This window comes from Erpetoichthys calabaricus, chromosome 11 (assembly GCF_900747795.2).
Source record: "Erpetoichthys calabaricus chromosome 11, fErpCal1.3, whole genome shotgun sequence".
In the NCBI taxonomy this organism is placed as follows: domain Eukaryota; kingdom Metazoa; phylum Chordata; class Cladistia; order Polypteriformes; family Polypteridae; genus Erpetoichthys; species Erpetoichthys calabaricus.
The window spans coordinates 3,573,164-3,589,317 of record NC_041404.2 but is presented as its reverse complement, the minus strand read 5'-3'; positions in this window follow the sequence as shown (position 1 = coordinate 3,589,317).

Genomic DNA, 16,154 nt, shown 5'->3' with positions numbered 1-16,154 from the left:
ACAACTGCACCACACTGCTTGCCACACTGAATTAAGTGGATAGGACTGGTGAGCTTTTTTGGGCTGAATGGCCTGTTTTCGTCTAGATTGTTCTAACGTTCTAATTACATTTTAAAGAAAATTGGATGGATAATAGGGATGACCACATCCCACCTGACAACCGAGTTTTTAGCTTCCTTTGCTGGTAGACTGTGTAAGCGCTTCACTGGTGTATGGCACTGCTGCCATATAATACTGTTTCTTGCACAAACTCACTCTCTGTTCCGTGGATTATTCATCAAATCATCATGGAAGTGCATATTCCGGCAGAACTGATAGCCAGACAGATTGTGGACAAACTGAATATCACCAGGTGCACCCTCTCACACACACACACATATACTTCTCACTCAACCTAGACCAGTTCAGAGTCCTCAATTTAACCAACTTTCATATCTTTGGGATGTGGGAGGAAAGTGGAGTACCAGAAGAAAAGCCAACATGGGCACAAAAAGAAGTTGCATCCTTTGTTTAGAACACCACTAACTTCACTAGGTGAACCACTGTGCCTCCATGCCACAAGAACCGACAATTAAACTCATTAAAAAGTCCCAATAATAGAAAATAATGTAGAGACCAACATGCCACCTTCCTTTTTGATATCAAAGCTAACTGATGCCACAGTAGTAACTGCTAAAATTGAGGAACCCTGAAGACAAGGTGTGATGACTTGCCTTGGTGTTTTCTTCATTTGCGGTTGTGCTGTGCTGGGCATAAACCTTCCTTAGTGTTTCAATGTCCCACATGACAGTGTTAATCATCCTTTAAACTACTGGTAATTAGGAAACAGTTTCTGATGCTGCTGCGGAGGTCCACATGGCAAATGAATGAGAATGCTGAAATGTTTTAATTGATGGATGTATGAGCTAATATAAAGGCAAATATAAAGGGCAGCGTTGGTGTAAATTAACAGACACTCTGACTTTGTGCTGTACTGAACAGTCCACTTAATTTCCACTGACTGCTGTCTTGCCAGAAATTTGATGTAGATTGCTTAAATACACTACTGAGACTCACATTATTTGATTTTTTGTTAGCTCTATGGTGTTAAGTTTGAACTGTTTTACAAATGTTGCCCCTCCTGAATTCACCAGGGTGCTCAGGCTGTACTTAATCTATCGATTCCAGACCCTGCTCTGAAGAACGGCTTGGTGGGAAGCCTTTCTCTTCTTTCTCCCCATGGTTTGAGACAAGCTGACGAGACAAGGTAACCGCAGGATTAGCGAATCCAGAGTTCCTATTTCAGCTTAGAAGAGAAAGTGCTTTTATAAATGCCTTCCAACAATCAGGGCAAATTAGTGCTTTGCAGAAGCAGCATTTTATCTAAAGAAAGAAGGCATTATCAGATAACAGCTATTATTTTTCTTTACCAACCTGGTAATTTTGACCGCATGTGCTGAGCTTCTTTCACTCCATTTTTTACCTTAACACCAAAAACAAAAGAGCGCTAAACTCTCTCGCGCCATTTGATTCTTACAGTACCATTTACACAGGTGTATACATGTCCTAAGAAAATAATGAAGGAACACTGGGGCCTGTTTGATTGTTCCCATTAGATACGCAAATGACAACTGCAGGTGAGGCTGTGCCTCCATTTTGTGTCTGGTGTGATCATTGTGTAGTTTATGAATTTCAAATTGTGCACCTTGCATTATCAATGAATCATTCTGTATAAATTGACAGATTAAGTGACATAATTCTGTGTTTCTAAAGCATTCCGGCTTGGTGTTTCAGGAAGCATCAAATGGTTGCATTGCCAGAAACTGCTTGAAAATGCCACACTGATGCAATAAATGCTTCTCTGAGGTGACAGTCTTGAAGTTAAAAAGTCACACGTCATCTCTCAGTATCTTAATAGCCACAAAATAAATATCATTTCAAGACGCTTGCTGCTTTGCTAGGTTACTGTCTGATTTTTTGCTTACTTAATTCAGATTGTCCCAATTTAGCCTTGTCTGACAGCACTCTCAACTGAAACACCAAATGGCAGGTCTGGTTTTGTAGTCCAGGATCTTCGCAGTTTCTTATTTTATGACTAACTGTTATTGAGGTCATCCAATGATATGAATATCAACCCACAAATAACAGGTACCTGAACATCCCTCACTGTTTTTATTTAGATGTTTACGTAAGGTGCACGGACAATATGAGTAGCATTTCAGTGCTAGACATTTATGACAATGCTTTAAAATAATTCTAACTTACAAATTAATTATTAAATAATCATAACTCTGTTCATCCAGAGCAGAGCTCAGAAGTCTATCCCAGCATTCCTCGAGCACAAGGCAGGAATAGCACCTGTACAGGGTGCCAGTCCATTATGGGGTGGGCACACTCAGCCCAGCTTAGGAAAAACAATTTACCAAATTATTATGTCTTTGGACTTTTGGAAGCCAGCGGGCACTCACAGGGAGAAAATGCAAACTTCATTCAGGGAGCACCCGAAACACCAACCCCAGTCTCCTTACTGCAAGGCAGCAGCAGCACCTCTGCACCACTATGCTGTCCTAATTATACTGTAGCTCGTTTCATTAATCCCAAATAATCATTCATCCATTTTCTGAGCCTGTATATTTCATTATAGTATTTTAAGGAAGCCCACTCCAGCAACACAGAGTGTAACAGAAACAAAACCTGAATGGGATGCTAGAAAATCATATGACATGCACGCCCAGTCCCTCATACTTCATTAATTTAAAGAATGTATTAAACAAACATTATTTTTAATGTGAGGGACATTTCTTTAAACAAACATTTTTGTGATGTGGGAGACGTCAGAATAAAGCACAAGGAGTAGTTTATTATCTTTACAATTCAAAACATTCTCCTACTCATTTAATCCATTCCAGAGATCTGATCCAGCAGAATTGGATCTAAGACAGGAACCAATCTTATAACAACATGGTGACAATTTAGAATTGCCAGTCAGACTAACCTGCAGATTTTGAGGATGCAGGAGGAACACCAAAGTCCTCAAAGAAAAACCCATTGAAGCCCGAGAAGAATTTGCAAACTCCACACATACAATAGATAAATAAATAGATAATGCTTTCAAAGCTAACTCTCTGAATCCACATGGCACCAGTCTTAAACTTTGTGCTACCATACTGTTCTATTTCTGTCTTGGGTAGAAAATTCATACAAGCGTATATTGATATCTTAGAATTACTTCATTACAGTTTTATTTAAAATAATTATTGAACTCCACAATTTTTTATGGTTTTCCTACAAAGCAGTGACATATTGTTCATTAGTTAATGTCATGATTGTTATACAGGAAGTAAGAGAAGTAAAATATAATTATATCAAACGTTCATATTATTAAATAACTAGCTGTGTAAGCCTGTGCTGTAAAAAGTACAGAGTCCTAGAAACTTTTGAAATCGTCAGGAAAAAAATTGAAATATAGAGATGTCAGGTAATTGAAAGGAACTACTCTGGGCATCTCTCTCCTAGGTGATTTCGTGTTGCCAATGTGCTCGCCTCGCTTCTTTATTAGCCACTAAGTGAGTCACTCTTTCTTTGGCGGTTTTGTTTTGCTGACGTGCTGGCCTCGCTTGAGTATCCTCGGAGGTGGAGATCTTACCCCGACTCCACCTCCACGGACAGACACAGACACACACACTTCCACGCGTAGACGTTTATATATAAGATAAGGAATATGGATATTGTAACAAAAGGCGCTATATAGGCGTCTGACCCGACACAGTCTCACACCCGGAGGCACTTAAAAACAAAATAACTTTTTATTTTTTTCACCTGTGGGGCACGTCTTCCCCGTGACCCCCACAGGCACAACACAGTCCCCAGTACACAAATAAAGCACTTAAAACACACTCTTCTCCGGCACCACCATTCCTCCTCCAAGATTCATCCTCCTCTCAACTCTGGCCCTTCAGTGGTGGTTGCTGGACCCATTTATAGTTCACCCGGAAGTGCTCCTGGTGTTTGATTGCCGAGTTCCGGCTGCACTTCCAGGTGTGGCGAATACGCTGCCCATACGGGCTCAGGAGTCCCAGCTGCAGCACCCCCTGGTGGTGCCTGCGGGACCCAACAGGGCTGCACCCAACTCCAATTCCCATGGAGCCTTGCGGGAAAGCAAGGCACCACTCCAATCCAGGGAGGGGGTGGCCATCTAGCATCCAGAGGGAGGTATTGCACAGTCCAGGGCTGCTCCCCCTGAAAATGCAGTGAAGGTGCGTCCTGGTCGTCTGCCACATTGCCCCTCTCTCAGCTGAGCCCCCTGGGCGGGCACGTCCCGCGAGGGTTGGTCTTCTCCAGGACGGGGAGACAGCGTCATCCGGTTTGCAAGCCTGTTCTTTAGAAACATAACTGAAAAATCGAAAGGAGCTGTCCCAACATTCACATCCTCCAGGAACAAACCCTCCAGATGCGATCATAGTGGCTGCATTTGTAGCAATGCCGCTCCCCTTTAGTCTGAACCCTGTGAGATCAGAAGCAGGGCAGGAATTCCTGCCCCGACGTCCACCCAGCTGAGGGCTCGTGGTGTCTCCGCCCCTCCGAGGCACAGCCCTCCACTGTCTGCGAGCAGATGGGCTCACACTTCGCTCTGTCAGGATTCCCCGTCTTCTTTCTCTAGGTCCTCCTCCTGCTCTGGGGTGCACCGACAGTCTGGGTCCCCTTATGGGAAGAAGAAGGACCCCATGCCGCCTGCACCCCTTTGGACGCCTGCGAGACCAGTGCCAGCAGTCGAGGCAAGGCTGTTTGGCAGCCGATGTCTAGCAGCTGCCTCCCTGCACACTTCTCTGCCGCACTGTCAGTCATCGCGGCTGCGTCTCTTGTAGCAGGCTGGGCTACTTGGTAAGCAGAACTTACCAATACCGCCACTTTTTCGGAATAAACCCTGGCTGAAACATAACACCAACATCAGTACCTCACCTAGTCACTTTCACTTTAATTTCCATATCTTCTCATCTGCCTCATCCACTTCCTGCACATCCTCACTGATGGCTGCACCTCGCATTTCACTTGGGGTCAGAGGCAACACCATTTGAACTCACTTTCTTCAAGGTCCAGTGGATTTTAGCAGAGAAGAATTGCCTCATGTTTATCGATAAATGCTGTCGACCTACCTATACCTCATCTTTCAAGTTCTGTGCCAGCTCCTTTTATAGCTCAGTACTAACCCCAATGATTCCGCTGGGTGGTATTTCTTTTCTCCAGAATCTACCCTCTTTATAATCTGCATTGTATAAAAATTACAGCAAGACACTCAAAATACCTAAGCATTCACGTATAATAACTTTGTGTTCTATAGCATGCAATACTGTATATTCAGTACAGACAAAGACTAGGCAAGGTGCACAACGACTACCAAATTGCTTTAGTGGATAGTTACTTGAACTTGCACATGTGACGCTGTGCATCTTCGGACAACTTCATTAAAAAAGAGCTTTGGTTGCGGGATCAGTGCTCTATTAATACATAATATTATTATAATTATTGTTAATAAAAAATGCTCAACTCTTCCTAATATGTTAAGTATGAAACAAAAATAATTATAAAACAAAGATAATTACACTTGGTGGCCCTTTTTGTTATGATGGGTATTCTTCACTGATTTTTTGTTTTCTGCATATTGTTTTTTGTTTCTGTTTTGGATATTAGTTTTTTGTTAGAAGCCTCCTAAGAAAAGTTATTATTTTTAAATGCCTCTTTGTTTAATTTTAGGCCCACCATTTTTTGTTATTTAGCATTGCAGTTTCCACAGGCATTTTACCCCAGAAGGAATTGGTAGACACACCATATGTGACATCACCAGAGCAACCATATAACAGTTGGTGCATACACCTCTTAATTATCTGAGGTCTGGATAGTGAAAGTTTTATCTGCGTTATTGTGTGTGTGTATTTCTGGTGTTAATGGACTTAGCTTTGTTTAAGGATTATTGCTTTTCGTCACAGCCTTTGTCAAGTAATAATTTCGACTTCCCAGTTACGAAGTTGGCATGTTTTTTTTCATGTTTCCGCTGCTATTTCTTCTCTTTAAAAACAATACCCTCCCTTAAACTGAGTGAGGTGCCCATACTGGGATGGCCACTGAAGCAACTAGGGTCACAATTCCTTTCGTTGAAAACAATTTATATTCAGAGAACTCCAAGTAGTAATTTCTAATAACTTCTAAACATCATAAAGCTTCATTATAAATATGTTCTTTTCATGAAAACCCTATCCAGTATACGGGTATTTGTCCTTCATGTAGGCATATTAAAATCCCGGAAACTAAAGGTTTATTCTGCTTTCAATCTATAGAACACCTAGGCTGAGACATTCTTTTCCAATGCCATGGTGTCAACATGACTGAGTCATTATTAGTATATCTCTCTAGACAAAGTGACAGACACTGCTAGACAGAGGGAGTGAGTCATGGCCAGGTTCCCCACACTTGCTAACAGAAACTACTGTATAAGCCCAGGGGCAGTGTATACGAAAAGTAGTCATTTCCACAAAGGAGATATTTAATCATATCTGCCCTTTTCTCTTGGGGTTTACCGATCTCACAAAGAGCTGCACTACACGTAATATTACTTTACTAGTCATTTAGCCCGTTACAATAATGGGCGCTAGAACAGTACTGCATAAACATTAGTAGGTACAGTCTATATTAAATGGCAAGGGACTTTGACCTCATTCTTTTTGTTGGTCGTATTTTTCTTTCTTTCAGCCTTTCTTTTGTTGATGTTTACTTGCTGAGCTGACCGTTCTTCGTGGGCTGCCGCCGTGTATTGTGTGTCTTTAATTTTCTGTGACAGTAATACTGTCTTGTACGGCTCTATTCAATAAGGGCGCGTAGATAATTTAGTTCAAATGGCTCTGGAATATGTGAAGAGCAACAGGTGCAGATCTTTATTTACGCGCGCCTTTATTCGCTGCGCCCAATTGAGGTCGTCCTTTTGAGGCTCGCCTTTTTGTGCGCGCCCTTATTGAAGGATGCCTGTGCGCGCCCTTACTGAAGGATACCGTCTTGTACGTCCGCTGGCTTGTACGTCCGTAATATACGTCCGTACGTCCGTAATATACCTTCAATTTTCTCTGGCGGTAATACAGGCGTGCGCATCGGTAATATGCCTTTAATCTCCTCTGACAGTAATACTGGTTTGTATGTGGCTGTAATATGCGTCAATGTATTGTGTACCTTTAATTTCCTCTCGCAGTAATACTGGTTTGTATTTCCGTAAAACGCCTCTAACTTTCTCTGACAGTAATATCGCGCATAGCACCGTGCCACGCGCATGCGCACTTCACCAGAAGACACACACACGGACACCTGGGCGCACATAGGGATTTTATATATATATAGATAAGAAAGAGCCTAGTTTTCCTGAACCAAGCTAAAAAAGCTGAGGTTAAAAATTCTTGTGGTGGTAGAAATAACTTTCACAGACAGCAAACTCTAACTCAGTAGCATGTTTGTACTGTTGTAAGTTTTTGGTTGTGGATTATTAATGGCTAGTTAATATTTTTTTGAAAGACGTATCTAATTGAGAGTTAAAATCTATGACGTCACAAGCTAAAACTGTTGGCAGCAATGAACCATGATGGATAGGAGGTCACCATTTTGCTGAAAATGGTGTCGGTGAGATAATGTATAATTAAATTTCTATAGATAATTCAGTCATGAGGATATTTGTTAAGTCAGTTTTGCTTTCCTGTCTTGCATTATTTACTTTTGTGGTTTCTATGATAATTTAACTAACGTACTTCAATCAGCAGGATAAGTGACTTGCTATGACAGAGGTTCATGCAAGTGCCTGCATGTCTCCTGCCATACTTGCAACTCCTCTGGCTTTTCAATGACTTGTACTGAGGATCTGTTTTGCCATCAAAAGTGTCTATCCGATATGTATATTAAGAAAACATATAAAACATTGAAACAATGTCTCCTGGGTTGAAATTGAAATGGTAATTTATTCCAAGACTGTTTCTCTATTTTAAAATAGATGATTCTGAAAATTCAGAATACTTTTTAAATGGCTGTTTTTAAAATGGAGTGAATTTGTACAGTGCACTGTTTTTTGACAGAAAGAAAATGGACCTTTCCTTAAAAATAGCCTTGAAGGAAAAGTATACTGAATTTCAACAAAATATTACATCTGGGATCCAATTTGTTTTATGCAGACAATTATAGATGATGACAATAATAGGTGATTTTCATATTTTATGTGAACATACCTAATAAGAGTGTCTTGTGCAGAGCTATTCAAATAGTTCTGAGTAGGGGCCAAATCTAAGGCTAAAAAGCTAAAAAAAGCAAAATTATCTTTTCAGTTATCTTAGTTACTTTTGTAATTATGAATCATTAAAATCGTTAGAAATTACAGAAGATTTAGGTTCCAAAATTATTTTGTACCTACACTCTGTCAGTGTTTATTAACATTCATTTTACAAACGTTTCACCCAGTCTTTTATATCATATATTTGTAAAGTGCACATCTATGACAGTATATTACTGCATAAACACTCATAAATGCATAGTAAAGTCTTATTCAGTAAATAATAAGGCGCTACCCCAGTCATCCCAATTTAAGCACAAAAAAAAATAAATGAGAAAAGTACAAGTGCTCAATGGCATGGAGCCAGTGAAATAATCAAAAACAAAAAGTAGCCAAAATCAGGATCCAGGCTTTGTGTCTCTTTCGAGTAAGTCAGTCTCATAGGAGCTCCATCCTGTGTCATGCTCTTCTCAGATAGTGACGCATTTTTCCATGACTTATAGGCGAGAGACCATAAGGGGCAGAGTCAGGAGCCCTCACTGAGGGTCTTCTTGGTGCTGTGGAAGGAATAGAAGAGGACATGATTAGCAACAGTGTCCCCTTTCGACCCTAGGTGGTATCACATAGTACCTTAGAGGAGGCCTGGGGGTGATCCACAGACGTTCATGTGTGGCAACATGTACATATTGCACACTGTCAAGACACAGGTCATTTCCATTTTCAAATGGTATTGTATATCCCCACACACATTTCATTCTTTTACCTAACAGAAAACATCTTGTTAAAATCTTCACTATTTGTCACCTAATGAGGAAAATTATATTTTATCAATCTAACCATAGCAATTGAATCACACATAAATGTTATAACTGCAATATGCAGGTATTGATACAGGTTCTGGCCAGTGATGGATTCTCAATTACTTGTTTTAATGGTGTTTATGCTCAAAAATGATGAATGGCATGTATACACCAAGCTGAACATGATGCATGCATTAAAATAAATGGTGTATGCCTCCATGAATTAGGTAGTATCTCCTAAATGGGCTCTGAATTTTCTTACCATGAGTATGACAGCCCGTTGGCAAGTTGGTGTCAAAGTTAGAGGAGGTTGTCTTGAAATACCTCTGAAAGTTAATATTCCTTCATCGCCAATAAGCTCTCTTTCCACAGCTAACACTCAGCTTTATTCTAACTGGAACAAACATGTATCTTTCTACTCTCGTCTTGAGGACATTGTTACTTTTTCAGTGACTAGTTAAAACTGACAGGGTGGCACATCTAAGAATAACTGACACATTTTATAGGCCTGCTACAAAAATGAAAATGTCTGAAATAACGTAAGCTGCTCTAATTCGGGTTGTACAAAAGAAATGTAATGATTTACTTTACGAGATAGTAGTACATAATAAACAAAAATAGTTTCGTCAAATATTTGAAATATTAAAATGTGTGTTTCAATTTAAATTTTGAAAGTCTAAATATTCTCGATTGTAATAGATAAATAAAGGTCCTCATAAAGGTCCATGGAGTACTAGATCTCTGGTAAAGGATTGAAAATAACATCGTATTCACAATCACGGACCTTGAAATAGTCTAAAGTGAAACCCCACATGCTTATACTTGAAGTTTGTAGTTTTTTATCCTTCTGAGAGTGGTTCTTACAGGGCTAGGACCACTGGTAAAGAATCAGATATCAAAAAATCATATTCATAATTAGCAACCTCAAAATGGCATAAAGCGACACTCTACATGCCTATATTACTGCTCTCCATTTCTTTGAAGTTTTGTGAAAGTAGTGACTTTGACCCCTCATATCCCATTGGAGGGTGAATTCCCATGGGGTCAATTCATATGGCATGCAAGTTCTTCTGAGAATTTTTGCTGATGATACCTATTGGTTTGCTCTTTATCATAAAGGTGTAATTTATGGCTAAAATGAGGGTTTACCTTAAAATGAGGGTTTAACTGGTGTAAAGAGCAAAAAATAGGGGCATGGGTGACCCCGAAAAGCTCAATGTTTTGCATAACTAGACATCAAGATAAGATGAACAATATATCACACGTACTGTAGGGGGTTTCTTGTATTAGTGAGTCAGGTGGCTCTGGAAAAAATGCTTACATAGGTTCCATACTTCCTTTGTTAACACAAAGTTCAAAATTATTTTCCACTTTTAAATAGTTGGCTTGAACCAATCAAAGTGTCCAGTAAAAATCTACTCAAAGGTCAAATCTGGTTAATTGAATAGCCCTAGTCTAGGGAATGAAGTATAGAGAAAGACAAGAAAGTTGAGCCTTCAGGCACACATGTGGAGCTCCCAAGGAGCGGCCAGCAAGTTTCTCTTTCTAAACAATGGCCAGGTCAGAGGGGTGCATTCAGGCAGTTGATGGGTAAGCAATCACTAACATCTACTAGAAAAAATCACATCAACACCTTTTGCGTTTTTATTCTAATGACTCAATGTACTCATCATCAAATTCTTTCATGTGAAGCCTGAAAACCATGAGGACTGGTTTAGGAACAGTTATGTTAGGTAGAACACCCAGTGTGGCCTGGGCAGTCTCTTGGCCTTGGAACCCCTGCAGATTTTGTTTTTTAAATTTTGCCTTTCAGCCCATCTGGAGTTTTTTCTTTCTGTCCTCTTGGCCATTTGACATCATTTAATTCTTCACTACTTAGTATTGCCTAATCTTATTTTTGTTTCATATAAACGTTTCTTTCTTCATCTTTTAAAGCACTTTGAGCTACACCATTTGTATGAAAATGTGCTATATAAATAAATGTTGGTGTTGTTACTCATTGAGGGCATAAAATACTTCAGTTATTCTTTTTATGATTCAGCCGTTTATTTTTAGTGATCTACTGCAGTCACTGAAAAGGCAGCGAGTGAGCTGTCTTTGACTAAGCCAGTGTGAACTTATAAACAGAGCAGGTTTAAAGGACATTATTTATAACTTCCACATTTTTAGACGTTAATTTTACAGGCTTCTTGGCACAAACATCAGACAAGTGTGGTAATGACTCCTGGTTTCTTGTTAGCTCACACTGAGCCTCTTGAGTTGCACTTCCTCACTTTCAGATGGCTGACGACTTTTATCATGTGTAATAGTCATTGTTTCTTCTTCTGTAGTTTTACTTCCAGCAGTACAGAGGTGTTGAATTTTTAACAGATACCCTATAAAATATAATATACTAGCAAAATACCCGCGCTTCGCAGCGGAGAAGTAGTGTGTTAAAGAGTTTATGAAAAAGTAAAGGAAACATTTTAAAAATAACGTAACATGATTGTCAATGTAATTGTGTTGTCATTGTTATGAGTGTTGCTGTCATATATATATACATATACACATACACATATATTATATATATATATACATATACATATACACATATTATATATATATATATATATATATATATATATATATATACATACACACATATACACATATATTATATATATATATATATATATATATATATATATATATACATATACACATATATTATATATATATATATATATGTATATACACACACACATATACACATATATTATATATATAAATATATATATACACACACACACATATACACATATTATATATATACACATATTATATATATATATATATACACACATATACAGATATATCATATATATATATATACATATATATACATATACACATATTTTATATATAGAAATATATATATATATACTGTATATACATACATACATACATACATATACACACATACATGCACTTACAATAACATAGAAATCAATATAAACAACATTAACATCATTATCATATGAGAATATGAAGTAATATATAAGAAGCACATTTCATATAAATATAAATTATTGAACAGTAAAATCTTCTTCTATAATTTGCTACCGTGGCTATTCGTTTGTCTGTCCAGGATTTTAAATCACCTGTAGCTCACAAACCGTTTCACCTATTGACTTGAAATCTGGTACACATATAGTACGTCACGTCTGCTACCCGCTTAATGGGTGATGATTGTTTTAGTCTTTTTATGTTTATTTTATTTTATTGTAGAATCAACTCCTATCTGCGCACACCAGGGCGGCCGTGGGCGGATGCATATGGTGTATTTACTCCATGTTATCGTGCATTGCGCTGTCACTGGTATTTTGATAAAAGAATTTGAACAACATATAAGAAGCGTATAAATTATTAAACAGTAAAACATTAACATTTAAGAAGTAAAGTTACATTGAGTACTACTGCAGTGCCTTCGGGTATACCTAATTTTTTCTTTGCCCATTACATGCTTAAATGTATACATTTTTTGGTGTACCTACCCGAGAACACGCGACATATAACCGACCGTGGGAGAAGCATGGATTTTAAACACGCGTTGAGTTCATCTGCTGGTCTCCCTCGTGGAATAACTGGTAATGTTTGACTAAAATCTACAGCGAGTAAAATGACATTACCTCCTCTTTTTTTTTTTTACGATCTCTGAGATATTGCTTTTTTCGGTTCAAGGCTTCATAAGCTCTTTTATGTTCCATGGTGTACTTATCCCAAACTATCATCTTTGAATGTTGCAAGACTTTCGCCTTGTATGTAGATCGGGGTAATTACATTCATTGCATTCCTAGTCTGAATCACAATCTGATTGTATGGGTGGTTACCTGGCAGGTAACGCTTATGCTTGGTCATCAAGTCGTCTAACATCCGCTACGTGCCCTCTTTTAATTGCGAGAAGCAGATATATATAGCCAAATTCTCGCGCTTCGTTGCGGCGAAGTACTGCTTTTAATTTTTTATTAAGAAGAAAAGAAAACCTTTTCAAACGGATCGAAAATATACCAATAACAATTTGTTAAGGATCTGTTTTTTTGTGAAGCTCCCTTTTCACAGCTGTCGCGCTACGGCGTGTGTTTCGTTTATTTGACAGTATGTAGATCGTGGTAATTACATTCATGGCATTCGTTTTCTGAATCACAATCTGATTGTATGGGTGGTTACCTGCCAGGTCACGCTTGTGGTTTGTCAGCAAGTCGCCTTACGTCCGCCACGTGCCCTCTTTCTGTTCCCAGAAGCAGATCATAGAATGGTTTTAATAGTTTACTTTCAAATAATGCAAAGAGTATGTGACATGTGTTTCTCCCTAATTCTGGGCTCATCAGGCGTACACACTCACTGCATCCCCTCTCGGGAATCGAATCTCTATCGTCAGCGCCAGAGGTGAAGCCCCTAACGTTGCGCTACGGCGTGTGGTTCGTTTATACCTCGTGTCTTCTCATTAAACTTTTATCTCGCGAATATGTTATTGCAATCCGCAGCGGGAGCGTTTCTATAAACTTAATTTAAACTTACGTTTTACACCGTGCTTTTTTCCCTTATGAAGATGCTTGTATGCTTCACTCGCTCGCTTCTTATTGTTTCGCTCCCTTTTCAATTGTTTAATGAATTTTTTGTTCTTCGCGGTTTGCGGCTCCTCCTTCATTTCTCCCTACTGCGTTCACAGTCTTTTCACGAGATTACGTGGGAGGCGTGATGACGTGACACTCAACTCCTCCTCCTCCCACGGCCATCGAGCTGCCGTCCATTACAGTATATTGTGAAAAAAGAGGTTCCAGTTATGACCATTACGCGTTGAATTTCGAAATGAAACCTGCCTAACTTTTGTAAGTAAGCTGTAAGGAATCAGCCTGCCAAATTTCAGCCTTCCACCTACACGGGAAGTTGCAGAATTAGTGATGAGTCAGTCAGTCAGTCAGTCAGTCAGTCAGTCAGTGAGTCAGTGAGGGCTTTGCCTTTTATTAATTAGTATAGATAATCAATAGAGTACGGTGACATGGTCTAACAAATAACACAGAAAGACTTTACTTTTTAATAAATCCAAAAAGAAAACCATCACCAACCAGTTTAATGGCCATTTTCCAGGTTTGCTGAGGTTAGCTGGTTGAATCTAAATCAACAGATAATTATTTTGTTGCATACCATTTAAGATGCATCATCCCATATAATGATTATATATTACATCTTGCTTTGAGTACTGACTAGGTTCAAGCAATTAGCACATCTTTACAAAAATGATTGAAGGTGCTTTAAAGGCAAGGCTTGCCCTACTTTGGTCTTAATCATAATGGTGATTTGTCTGCGATTAATGAAGACAGAAGAGGAAAGCAATTTCACAGGATTAATGTCAAACGTTGAATGGATAATTTATAAATGTATAAAACTCAAGATCACTACTAATCTGCTGAGAACACACTGTCTCATCACATTTACCACAACACTGACTGCAGAGTACTTGAATCAGTCTCCATCTCCAAACAGTTGAAATTAACACTGAAAAATCCATAAGCAGCTCTTGCCACATTCAAACCACTTGAGTCCACTATTTGCAGGCAGTGGACCAACCATAGTTTTCATGGAAAATCAAGAAGAAAAAAGCTTGTCTTTTCAAAAGAGAAATGCATGGCTGAAGTTTGCTGGAGATCATCTGACAAATGAGTCAAAGTTGGTATTATTTTGCAGGAATGCCTAAGGTCATGTTTGGTGCAAATCAAAATTATTGTGGATAGCTTTAGAGCATCAGGGCCCAGGTAGCTAATTTTTATCAAACCAGTCACAACTGATATAATGTACAAAATGATCTGTCAAAAACTGATTTTGAACCAAAAATGGATGTCGTAATAGAAAACAATTTCAAATGTTTGAGCAAAAAATGAGTTGACTGGCTCAAAAAGTAGGAATGAAAAGTTCAAATTAAATCCTACTAAAATTCTTTGTGGGGATACAAATGAGCTGGCACTTGCCAGGAACTCCTCATCTATCATATTGTTGTAATTTTATGTGGAGGTACAAAGAAAAATTCCTCCCAAATGATTCAAATTTCTAATGTAATGACCTGAATCAACCACTGTGGCCATATTACTTACCAGTTGTCCCATCTATATAGTTTTCCAGTATGATAATGGATCACCCTTAAAACTCTTTTTTATAAAACTGTTTCTTCAGCTGCCCCAGAATATATATCTACAGCTGTTAAAGAGTAGAGATCTCCTTTCCCTTATGAAACCCACAGTTCCCTACTTTGGTTGTGTGGTTCCAACTGTCTCTAAGCACAAATCCACACTCTAGACCTGCTTGTTTTAGTTGGATTTTACTTGTCCATTTGTTTTTGAGTTTCAGCAGTCCCTTTAATCACTGAGACAGTACCACCACTAACACTATAATACTGATAACTTTGAAAAATGCTAAGGCAACAAGCGCTAGTTGTTCATTTGTTGTAATGGTCACAGTAAAGGAACAGGAATATCCAGTGGCAGAAACAAAAAAGTAAATCTTGAGGTTTAGGGAGCAGCTAATGTGCAGCCTTTCACCAGTGAGCATTACATTGACCTGCTCCTATTATTGCAGTGTACATTTTATTCTTAATGTGTATAGCTCCTTTCAACTTTTGCTGAAGCTGTGTATGGTGGCCATAATTGATGCATAGTTTTATTTGTTGTGTTTTTATTGCTCTATTTAGCCTGTAAATTAAACATGGATTTGTAATTTTATTTGTTACGTGAAGCATCTTGTGATGGCCCATGCTCTTAATATATTAATGATTGCAAGAAACACTTATATTAATTTAACACCCAGGCATTAAAGCTGGGGTGCACTTACTTTTGCACTTCATTTTACTTTTTTTGGTATGAACAATTAAAAAGTCAGCAGCACAGTTAAATAATATTCAGTACCTGCTGCCATACAGTTTAAAAGTCTATAGTTTGAATGCCTCACTGGTTCGTATTGGTGTGGAGTTGGCACACTCTATGTGTCCATGCAGGTTTTTCTCCAGGCACTATGGTTTTCTTTTCAAATCACATTGATATACAAATTAGAAT